The following is a 13195-nucleotide window of genomic DNA, read 5'->3' on the forward strand; positions in this document are numbered from 1 at the left end:
CGAATATGAGCATGAAAAGTTTGAGAAATGGGTGAAAAACAATTAAATGCTATGTTCAATAAAGGAATAATGTGAAGTGGTTTACACAGAAAATGGTGAGTACTACAAAACACTAACAAGAACAAAACACCGAAAAGTATGAGAAAAATGAAAAATGTCAATAATGTGTCACTAACACAAAAATGCTATATTTTATTCTTCATTTAAAATAGTATTTAATACATTGAGTGAATTTCATTTGCATTGCTTTGGTTTAGTACAAGTGAAATTTGAAGTTCACTCTGGCAGAACTATATAATAAGAGACAGTCAAATTACGTTATTCAGAAGAGAATAGAAGAATTAATAAAAGGTTAAGAAAGAAATACCTTCATGGCAAAAGTTATAGAAAGTTAATACCCCAGAAAAAGAAAAGGCAGCAAAGGGGAAATGACAGAACTCTTCAGTAATATATAAGTAGAAAGAAGTAGTAAGTGTAAAGGTTAAAAGACTTTTTAGAGCTATACATATGGGTTTGAATCTAATATGGTTTGGCTCTGTGACCCCATCCAAATCTCATTTTGTAGCTCCCGTAATTCCCACATGTTGTGGGAGGGACCTGGTGGGAGATGATTGAATCAATCATGGGGGTGGGTCTTTCTTGTGCTGTTCTTATGATAGTGAATGGGTCTCGCAAGATCTGATGGTTTTAAAAACAGGAGTTTCTCTGCACAAGCTCCCTCTCTTTGCCTGTTACTATCCACGTAAAATGTGACTTGCTCCTCCTTGCCTTCTGCCATGATTGTGAGGCCTCCCCAACCGTGTGGAACTGTAAGTCCAATAAACCTCTTTCTTTTGTAAATTGCCCAGTCTTGGGTATGTTTTTAATCAGCAGTGTGAAAACTGACTAATATAAATCCTACCTCTTCAACTTCTTACTGTGCAGAGAAAAACAAAGTCATGATTTAGTAAGTTTCCTCATTTCTCTAAATTTCCTCATCTGTAGAATATAGAAAATAAAAGTATCTAGGATTGGACAATTGTTGTGAGAATTAAGTGTGATAATACATTTAGTGCAGAGTTTGCATTGGTTTCCGGTTCTCATTTCCCTCATTAATTAATCAAATTTAGTTAAAATGATGCTTTTCTAAAGTCAAAGAGAGACAATGCTAGAGTAGATCCCAAATATGAATGTTTTGTTTGTTGTTTATTTTTGTTTTTAATTTTCTTTCCAGAAAAACAAAGGAAGGAGATCAACAAATATAGATTATTTTAAGATCAAGTTATCCTTTCCCTCAAAATAAAGGGAATGGTCTAACTCAGATTCCCAATTTTGCAAACAAAGCTTGTTTGTGGTATTTTACCTTTCAGGAGTGCCTTTTGTCCTTGGAATCTGGATTACTCTTATTCTTTCTATCTTCTTAAATTAAACTTCTCAACATGTTCTTTCCTACCTAAACCCTATATATTATCATCTTTTCTCTTTCCAAGATACATATAATCTGCAGTCTACTTTTTTTCCAGTCTCTTCCCTTAAGGTCCACATTTCTTATCACTTCTCTGACCACTTTGATCAAACTTTGGCTGTCCTGGATGTCATATGAAATATGAGATAATCTACGAGAGTTGTTGAGAGGACTTTGGGAGAAAGACCAAGAACCCATAATGTTATAACTAAACACACCAATCCATGTATTTTATTGTATGTAGTTATCAAAACTATTTTCATGTAACTTTAAGAGAATTTACTAAAGAAAGGTATAATTTTCCTAATTTACTGTACATCTAAGTGCCTAAAAGGGAGAGAACACATATATGTAGATAGGTGTGAATATGAAGTCAATCATGGTAAGCACCTTGCAGTCTTTCGTGATTCATGAAGCCTATCACTGAGATGCAGGATATCTGGTGGCAGGTGAAGTCCCCAATTTTGTTGAAATAGATCATTTAGTAATGTGAAGGCTGTTAAAAATGAAACTATTTATATAATAAAAAGAAAATAATTCATTGCCTACATCTGTCTGCTGAAATGAAATAAAAATTGGTTATTCAAATGACATATTATTACATGTAATGTGAGAATTCAGGGATAGATGCAGCAAACACAAAGAAATATTGAAGAAATTCTCACTAGGAATTCGAACAAATCTTAAATTTAGTAAGTCCAAAATAATACTCATGCTTTTCCCCTGACAATGTTCAACTTTATCTGAGCACTCTGCTCTCACTCTTTTGTGTTCAAATAAATGGGGAACCACACAGAACCATCCTGCCCTTTAATATTCCAAGACAACCCATCTCTACCTTCCTCAATGACTAGGTTAAGAGGCCTCTCAACTCCTTCTTACCACTCTCAGAAGATAACCTGATGACATTCTTGCCTATCTGCCCTTCATGCAAGGCCTCTTTTCTTATCTTTGAGATCATCCTAGTTAATGAACTATCTCCATATTGCAAGAGACTTTATGAAATCATCCCCTTAATTGTCTGGTGCATTTTGTCTAGTAAAAACTATTTCAACTGTTACCTTAGTTGATGACAATTCCTTTTTTTTTTTTTTTTGAAACAGGGTCTTATTCTGTCTCTCAGGCTGGAGTGCAGTGGCGCAATCACAGCTCACTTCAGGCTTAACCTCCCTGGGCTCAGGTGATCCTCCCACCTCAGCCGCCCAAGTAGTTAGGACCAAAGGTGCACACCACTATGCCCACCTAATTTTTGGTTTTTGTGGGTTTTGTTTTGTTTTGTGTGTGTGTGTGTGGTTTTTTTTTTTTTTTTTTTTTTTTTTTTTTTGTAGAGATGGGGTTTTGCCATGTTGCACAGGCTGGCCTTGAACTTCTGGCTCCACCTTGGCTTCCCAAAGTGCTAGGATTACAGATATGAGCCCAGTGGCAATTCCATCTTGATGGCAGCTCAAGCCAAAACCCTGGAAGTCATTCTTGACTCCTCTTTTTCTCAAGCATCCCCATCCAATCTACCAAGGAATCCTTTTGGTTTTCACCTCAAAATACATCCAGAATCCTATCACTTCTAACCAATTCCACTGGTACCCCTATGGTTTGAGCCATTACCATCTGTTGCTTAGATTATTTTAAAAACCACCCCACAGGCCTCTCAGCTTCCACTATTGCCTGGCTATAGTATACTCTCAACAAAATTACATGAATGAACTAAAATTCAGATCATGTCATTTATCTGCTCAAAATTCTCCAAAGGTTACCAACTTCAGTCAGAGTTCTTACAGTGGTTTAGAAGTTCTCTATGGTATGGCTTCTCCATGACCTCTCTGAACTCGTCACCTACCAGTCTCACTTGAATCTGACAAAACGAGCCTCTTTTCTCTGTCTTGAATATGCCAGGCATGCTTCCACCACAGAATCTTTGCACTGGCTGTTTCCTCTGACTTAAATTCCCTTTTTTCAGATAGTTATATGGATCACTCTATCACCTCTTTCAAGTGTTTGCTCAGATGTCACTTTCTCAGTGAAGGCCATTCTAATCACCCTTTTAAAACTTGCACATCTAAATTGGCATTCTGCACCCCATTATCATGTCCTATTTTTCCCAAAGCACTTTAACCTTTTAATATATTATAGAATATCCTCATGTCTATGACTTATGCCTGTCTTCTCCTCTAAGAGGGAGAAGGATTTTTATGTTTTAATCATTAATGCATATCTTAGTTCCTCTTTTCTCTTTCATTGCTATATTCCTAGTGCCTAAAAGAGTGTCTGACACATAGTAGGTAGTTCAATAAATATCTGCTGAAAGATTGATTTGCCAAATAACTAATTGGTTGAATGAATGGATAAATGAATATAATAATATTATCTGTTTAGAGTAATAACAAGTGCTGCAGCTATGCACTGATAATCTGAATTATTTTCCATTCTGATTCTATTCAACTTTTTATCAATACCCCTAGTTCTCTTTCCAGGCTCTGAATGTGGTAAGAAACCATTAGTATTGCTGTGTTTCTAGTACCATGGACACCACACATGCATTACCATAATCACACAGCCCTACACAGGAAAACAGTGAGGAAATGGCATAAGCTAAGTTGTGAGGCAGACAAGAGTATGTCCATCAGATAATTCTGATTGTGTATTCATTAAAAACTAGAGGACTCCGATCAAATCAGTTGGAGTGTATATCAAAATTATATTCTCAAGATCAAGCCATAGGCTACTAGGCATTTAATCAAGCCAAGAGTATTCATTCTTGACAAGTACCATATAAACTGGCAGAATGTAAATTGAGGAAATAAGAGACTCTTTAGCCCTCTCTTTTATTGAAAAGAGATTCTTGATTGGTCTAGGAGGGGACCACAGGATTAATTTAAAATTTCTAACAATCATTCCTAAGGCCTTCCTTTTAACTAGTTCATTTTCAATTTCCCTATTAATTACACTGACTTGATTTATCATTGCCTCAAAACTTTTATGACGAATCTCTGTGTATTTTAACATCAGAACTCTCTGGTAAATAATATAGAGCAAAGAAGTCTAATGAAAACAACTGTACTTTAGAATCAAAAAGACAAAGTTCAAACCCAGTACTAACCATTTATTGTGTATCTTTAGCAGGTTATTTTTAATTGTGGTAGGAATAGTTAACATAAGATCTACTCTCTTGACAAATGTGTAAGTGTACAGTTTGTTAATTACAGGTACAATGTTGTACAGCAGATTTCTAGAACTTATTTGTCTTGCTCAACTGAAACGTTGTGCCCATTTGACTAGCAACTCTCCATTTCTCCCTCCCCTTGCCCCTGGCATCCAACTTGCCACTTTGATTCTATGTATTTGACTATTTTAGACATTTCATGTAAGTGGAATCATGCAGTGTATGTCCTTCCATGACAAGTTTATTTCACTTATATAATTTTCTAGAGGTTCATCCATGCTCTCACATATTGTAGAATTTCCTAATTTTTTAATTCTCAGTAACATTTCACTTTACTTATACAGTACATTTTCTTTATCCATTAATCCATCGATAAACATTTAGCTGTTTTCACATCTTGGCTATTGTGAATAGCACAGCAATGAACATGGAGGTGATAATAGCTCTTCAAGATCCTGATTTCAGTTCTTTTAGGTGGAAACCCAGTAGTGAGATTTGCTGAATCATATGCAGTCCTATTTTCATGTTTTGAGTAATCTTCATACCATTTTTGATAGCAGCTGCATCATTTTGCATTCCCACCAACAGTGTGCAAGGGTTTCAATTGCTGCAAATCCTAGCCAATATCTGTTGCCTTTTTTTAATAACAGAGATTTTAACAAGTGTGAGGTGATATCTCATTTCTCTGATGATTAGTAATGTTGAGTATTTTCCATATACTTATTGGTTATTTATATGTCTTCTTTACAAAAATATCTATTCAAGTCTTCAGCCCATTTTTTTGATAAGGTTATTAGGACTAATTTTGCTATCTAAGCGTAGTTCCTTATATATTTTGAAGATTAACTCCTTATCAGATATATAGCTTGCAAATATTTTCTTCAATAGCACAGTTTGCCTTTTCACTTTGTTGACTGTTTTCTTTGCTGTGCAGAAGCTTTTTAGTTTAATGTAGTTCCACTTGTCTGTTTTTGCTTTCATTGTCTATGTTTTTGGCGTCAGATCTGTGAAATCATTGCCAAGACCAATCCGTAGTATAGAGCTTTTCCCCATTTTTTCTTCTAGTAGTTTTACAGTTTCATTTCTTATGTTTACATCTTTAATTCACTTTGAGATAATTTTTGTGTATGTTGTGAGATAATAGTTCAATTTCTTTCTTTCCATGTAGGTATCCATTTTTCCCAATTCTATTTGTTGAAGATACTATTCTTTTTCCATTGTGTATTATTGGCACCCTTGTCAAAGATAAGTTGACTGAATATTTGTTGATTTATTCCTAGGCTCTCCATTCTAATCCATTAGTATATATGTCTATTTTCATGTCAGTACCATATTGTTTTAATTATTGTTTCTTTGTAATGTATTTTATATTTATGTATTATATGATATATTATATATACTAAATTTATATACTGTAATATATTGGGCAGGTTTTTAAATCTTTCAACCTAAATTTTTTCATCTGTAAGAACAATAATCTGTGCTTCAGAGAGAGGTTATGAAGATACACTTAGATCTCCAGGAACCAGACATCAAGTGGAATTAAATTAAATAGATTTAAATTCAATAAATGCCTCTTCTGTTCCGTATTTCCCTGCGATTTGGAAACAATAAAAAAAACCCTCCCTCATTCAAATGCCAGTTGGAATTAAAGGACTCTGCCTTAGATTGCTAAAAAGTCTTCTGGGTATGGCACTTTCTGCCATAGTTTTTCCCTGTTCCTTGAACACTCCAAAATTGTTTTCACTTTGAGACATTGACCTCTGCCTTGAATGCTTTTCCCCATTTTACTACATAACTATCTTGTACTCAGGTCTGAGCATGGGATCTCAGAAATTTATTTCCATTAATGGTGGCTCTTTCTCCCCCTTTTACTCTCTATCATAACACCCTGTTTCTTAAGCCCTATAGCATTATTGAATATTGACTTGTTTGCCTGCTTAGATTTCCTTTTTTTTTTTTTTTTTGACAGTCTCACTATTGCCCAGGCTGGAGTGCAATAGCACCATCTCGGCTCACTGCAACCTCCACCTCCGGGGTTCAAGGGATTCCCCTGCCTCAGCCTCCCCAGTAGCTGGGATTACAAGCATGCACCACAACGCCTGGCTAATTTTTGTATTTTTAATAGAGACGGGGTTTCACCATGTTGAACAGAGTGGTTTTGAACTCCTGACCTCAAGTGATCCACTCACCTCAGCCTCCCAAAGTGCTGGGATTACAGGTGTGAGCCACCGTGCTGGGCTGCCTGCTTTTAGTTCCACCACCAGAATGTACATTCACGGGAGCCTTGTTGAATTGTTTACAGCAGTATCCCCAGGAGTTAGATTGCCAGGACCATTAGTAGGTGCTCAAAAAACATTACTGAATGAAAGAAATTTAAAAAGTTCTATTTGAGGATGAGTGAGCATCAGATTCTTTTTTGACAGGGAGAAAGTATGCTGGATGCTGACTGCTTCCCGGGGGATGTAAGGGCAAGAATCCCCATCCTCTCTTCTAGCCCCCACCCCCCAGGGGCCAAGGGAAAAGGAAACTTCATCTATTTCACATAGAAGTCTGCACCAGTCATGCATTCCTCACATTCTTCATTGATGGACAGTCCCAGCTGAGACAGCTGAAGAGCACATTAACAACTCAATAGCAAGAGTCCAAACCTCAGAGAATCCCTTCCTCCTCCCAAGTTATCCTCTTCTTTTGAAACCAGCCCCACTCCTGAATTCAGCTAGATTTCTTTCACATAAATTTCTGACAAACATGCGCTATTTTTATTCCTGAGTTCATTCTCATCCTTGAGTTTCATCTTGCTTCTGGAGCAAACCCTACCTGAGCCGCCTCATGTGGCTCAGACAATTTGAAATGATAGGACAATGAAATACAAGAAGATAAGGAAAAAAAAAAAAAGAATATTAATATGCTTGTACTTGCAATTATTTGAACACTGATTTCTTGGTCCTATTATTTTTTCAATTTTGTTAAGTTGTATTAAAACATATCTCCTTGGAAATTTTGCTACTATTGGTAAGGTATAAATACCTATTATCGCCCGGCGCGGTGGCTCAAGCCTGTAATCCCAGCACTTTGGGAGGCCAAGACGGGCGGATCACGAAGTCAGGAGATCGAGACCATCCTGGGTAACATAGTGAAACCCCGTCTCCACTAAAAAATACAAAAAACCAGCCCGGGCGACAGAGCAAGACTCCGTCTAAAAAAAAAAAAAAACAATCTATTATCTGTATATTAAAATATGCAGGGGTGTTTTTAAAGTAAACTCTTAATTAGGAGTATTGGCTGTAAGAATCAAGAGTATTCAATTTCCCATATGTCTTAGATTTCATGGTACTTTAAGGATTGCTGCATATTCCATTCTGTCATGTTTTTATAATATTCTTGCCATCGTATATACAGGTGAATGTGGGTATAGAGATTTTGCCTATGGAAGAAACTTTGAATTATAGCAATAGGTCCAAATCGGTTCTCATATGGGCACCTTCAGTTATTTGCTTCACTGAAATGGTTCTTTTCCAACTTCATGGAGTTCATTTTTATAAAGCAAATGTAATGGAGAAGTATGGATATCTTTGGGATGTATAAATTGTCTACTTAGACTTGAGAGTTAGAAAAGACTGTATATGTGTTTGTTCGTATATCTGGGTGTGTCTATCATGATTGCAACTGGAATAATTGGCAGATACAATGAAAAAAAGTCCAGTCCTTGCTGTTTTATGTTCTACTATTTTAAACTGTGCTGAATGGCTACAATGTTTTCACTTTGGGTTTTTTCCCCCTAAAAAATGAGACTTATTAGAAAAAAAAAAAATAAGCACTGGAAAGGGAGAAAGGCCAAGGAAAGACGGGGTGTGTGTGTGTATAAAAGGAAAGCATGGTGAAGGAGCCCCTTCCAGCCCTTATTCCATGAATACAAAGAAGGAAAGATGCTGAAGCCATTTCTTCCTGGCCAGCCTGGCAGAAAAGGAACCACTAAACTGAAGGTACATTGAGGATAGGGGTCAGGTCTGTTTTATTCACTGTTGTATAGTCAGTACCTAATTATGGTGATTAACAGCCGGGAAACATTTGTTGAAGAGTGAAGGAATGAAGACAGGGAGAGGAGAAGAGGGAGGGAGAGCTTCTATATGCCACCCAATGATGGAAGGATGAAGAGAGAAAGTTCTTCATGAGAAGAGCTTTTCTAATACTAAGTAGACAAAGAAAAAAAAGCTTTTTTTCTAGTACTTCTTTATAAATATCGACTTTACTAAGTTAATGTGTATTCATGTGCCTTTTTCTTGTACACATATGTAGGAATACTTCAGAACTGCAGGATTTCTCTTGAAAATCAGGCTTGAATTACTGATAGAATATAATAGTGTTCATCTTCTACAGGATATCCCTTCTTTTCTTTTACTTTTCTTTGTTCATTGGGCATGTGGTTAGAGGTTTTATTTTTCAAATTTGCGATTTACCAGAATTCCTTTCTTTAACTATCACATGAGCTGATGGTTCAAGACAACTGTCCTGTATCTTTGTTTGAGGGTGGGGAGGTAGCAAAGCAAATCCTCACCCTTTTAAAAGTACAAGTAGGTCTTAGATCTTGTGTTTCACTCTATTTAAACACTGATCCTATAAAACAAAACAGAATTTTATGAACTTCAATGTTTAATTAAATAAACATTTATTAAATCACATCTAGAAAGCAACATTTTCTCCTAACATTATTTTATAAATATCCTTTTTTTTGTTTTTTGAGATAGAGTCTCACTGTATTGACCAGGCTGGCCTCAAACTCCTGGCCTCAAGGGATCCTCCTGCCTCAGCCTCCCAAGTAGCTGGAACTGCAGGCTCAGGTAGTCAAATGTAGCTCATTTGATATTCTGTTCCTTGCCAATAACACTGTTAGTGTTACTAATATTTAAAATAGTGTAATTTATTAACAATAATAATTCTCAAACATTATAAGTAAACAAAGGAATTATTAAGTTAGGCATCAATCTGAAACTAATTTAGAGAATAATTTTTTAAAAAACATGCAAGAAAAGTAAAACAAGAAACAAGAAAATGGATTCATATGCTTCCTGATAATTAAGATGACTTCCACAATTGCAAATGAAAAAAACTTAGGAACATCAGGAGTAAGCAAGCTATGATCTTGACAACTGAAGGGTTAGATGTACACATTAGTTGAATGTTCTAAAAGCTCAAGTGCTATCACCTTTTAGTGAATATTCAGAAGATGGTGCATATACACATTGTATCACCAAAAAGTTTCTTTATAGTCAGTAGAAAAATGTTAAGTCAACTTTACTGAAAGGGGACTTTTTTTCCCTTCTCTATTCCCATCTTTGTTCTATTTTGCTTGATGTGACAAAAAAAGAAAGATCAAGGCCAGGCGTGGTGGCTCACGCCTGAATCCCAGCTCGTTGGGAGACCTAGGCCGGTGGATCACCTGAGGTCAGGAGTTCGAGACCAGCCTGACCAGCATGGTGAAGCCCCATCTCTACTAAATACAAAAGTTAGCCGGTGTGGTGGTGCATGCCTGTAGTCCCAGCTACTTGGGAGGCTAAGGCAGGAGAAGCGCTTGAACCCGGGAGGCAGGGGTTGGAATGAGCCGAGATTGCGCCATTGCACTCTAGCCTAGGCAACAAGAGAGAAACTCTGTCTCAAAAAGATAAAAGAAAAGAAAAATCAAAATGAAATCAGGTGAGAATGTTGTGAAAGATTGAGCAAGATTTTTTAAAAATGGGGAGAAGAAACAAGTCATGTCCTTTTACCAATGAAACATCCAAGATCTATTTAGAAATGTAAATGTTTTAGCATATTTGAATGAGGCAGTGGGAGTGTTGAAATTGATACAACTGAAAGCAACAGACTACTGTATAACATTTTGACTATAGTTACTAACAAAGTATTCTATTCTTGAAATTCACTGAGAGTAGATGTTAATTGCACTCACCATAAAAAAAGATATGTGAAGTAATGCATATGTTAATTAGCTTGATCCAGCCATTCTACAATGTACACATATTTCAAAACACTATGTTGTATACCATAACTATATATAGTTTTATTTGTCAATTAAAATACAACTTCTGTTTTTAGAGACAGAGTCTCACTTTGTTGCCCAGGCTGGAGTGCAGTGGCCAGACCACAGCTTTCTGTAACCTGAAATTTCTGGGCCCAAGTCATCCTCCTACTTCAGCCTCCCAAGTAGCTAGGACTACAGGCATGTGCCACCATGTCTCCTAAGTTTTTAAAATTTTGTAGTAATGAGGTCTTGCTATGTTCCCCAGGTTCATCTCTAACTCCTGGACTCAAGTGATCCTCTAGCCTTGGCCTCCCAAAGCACTGGGATTACAGATGAGCCTAAAATATAATGTTTTTAAAAAAATGAAAGCAACAGAATTAGACAAGCTCACAATATTTTCCTACCAATGTTGTTTAAGGAAACTTTTTTCCCAAAAAAAAGTATCCCAAAAAGATACTTAAAGAATCCTCTTTAATAACTTGTAAAAGTGTGCATTGTATGAAAGCTAAGCCATTGTAAAATTCTGTTGTTGAAATTGAAGCATGATATTTGTAATTTAAAAGTTAATGCTTCTTTATGAGATTTTACCCTTTTTTGCCTTGGTTGCATAGAAAGTTCCCAGAAATCAGACAAGCTTGCCCAGAGGGAGAACTAATGTTCAAGCTTGCAGAGTGGGTAGTGAATTGAAATCATGAAAAATGTTATGAAACTAAAGAAAAATTAAATGTATGATTTGATGAATGTATTTATGTGATGATTGACAAGTTAGCATCCAGGTTCTACTGACCAATATTTATGGGAAAAGACTGGAGGAGACAGGGAATTCTGGCAGCTTTTGCCTGCTATTTATGTACCGTCCAGCTTAGCAGGAGAGGGAGGAAGGACTGGGGCTGCATTAAAAAACATCCTCTGGGCTGGCTCACTGGGCTTGCTTTGAACTCTTGTTCATCATTATTTTATGCTGCAGCTTGTCTTTGTGTTGGTGGAAGGGAAAAGAAAAACACAAGAGACTAGCCTTTAGTTTCTAAATCAAAGCTGTGCTTTGCTGACTGCTGGAGTGGCTTTTCAAAAGCAAAACAAGTGGGGACATTAAAATTCCTTGCTTTTGTGAACCAGGAGCTGAGTTGGGTGTTTTTTCTTCTTCTTTTTAAATTCTCAGATGCAAAAGAGTGTGTTTCAATGTGTCTTACATTTACCTTTAAACGATCTTAGTATTTTTTTTTTTCAATTTGACTCTCACTTAGAAAAGATAAAGCAAGGTGAAAAAATACTAAGAAGGAACCTGCAGAGGTTTGGAGGAAGGGCGTTCATTGTCATCGCATTTAAGAAAGAGAAAAATATGTAAATTTTACTAATTATTGCCTCTTACACATCCTTTCTTGATAGTGACCCCAAGGTCCAAAGACGTTAAATCTGTTGCCTAAGACTCAGACCCAGAAAGTCAGAACTAGACCTTCCTCTGTGGATTCCCACTCGCCCTCTTTACACTGCCCTATGCTGCCTCTAGCGTTAGCCGGAGAAACTATAAGGAGGGGTTGGGGGAGGAGAAGGCAAAGAAAAGCTGGAGAGGGTCGTAGATTCTTGCCTAAGGAGGCAAGAAGTGACCTCCCTGAGTCAAGGTACTTGAGCATTTGACTTGACTAAGAGAAGCAGCTCGCTAGTTCCAGGAGTTGAACGCGCCGATTAGCTGCCGCTGAGTATCTATAATTTTTTTGTTTGCTTGTTTGTTTTTCTACTTTGGAAGATCAATGTAAGGTATAAAGTTAATCGCTTTCTTCTCGCCCTCCACGCCTTCCACGCTGACCGAAGCGACCGTCCTGCCTCGAACGTTTCGTGGGCTCATTCTTTGTAACACTTGCTCTGGGCCTTAGGTGTCTCTTTAAACCCTCTCTCCCCTCTTTATTTCCAAATCTTTATCATTGACTTTCTTAAGCTGTAAAGACACACTGGCACCTTAGGTGGTCAGGGAAGATCGCTGGATTCCTTATTTCGGCGAAAGTCCAGAGGACCATTCCCGCCACTGTCCCCATTTTAGAAACACTTGGAAGACCCTTAAGGATCATTTACGGAGAGAAAGGGGAGCATTCTGCTGCTGCCGGCGGGCAGCTAGAGAACGTGGCGGGGGGCAGCGCATCTGGCGCCTTGGCCGAGGCGCAGGGTGGGAACAGCCCGCACGCGTCCGCTGCCGCCCTGCCTGGCGACGAGTGGCAAAATCGCCCACCAGGAATCGGCTGGTGCCGCGGGTGGGCGAAGGCACGGCCGCCGGCCCGGAGGGCAGCGCGGAGGGTGGCGCTGGCGGCGTGAAAGGCGTCTTTGTGCAAGACTGAGTGTGGTGGGGGGAAGGCGAAGAGAGAACTGAGCCCGGACCTGGACGCGGGGGTCTAGGGCGCCCCTATGCCCCTAGCCGTCCGCTGTGCCGGAATGAGCCGGGTAGCGCCGGAAGGGGGCAGTGTGGCGACAGAGGAGTTGCCGGGAGGAGGGGGTTCTCTGTTCACCTCTATTTGAGGCTGGACTGGGGGAAAAGCTGCCTGGAGGAAGCTGCTGGGGTGCGGGGGACTGAGCGATTTGGCTCCCC

This window comes from Macaca fascicularis, chromosome 6 (genome assembly GCF_037993035.2).
Source record: "Macaca fascicularis isolate 582-1 chromosome 6, T2T-MFA8v1.1".
NCBI classification, from domain to species: Eukaryota; Metazoa; Chordata; class Mammalia; order Primates; family Cercopithecidae; genus Macaca; species Macaca fascicularis.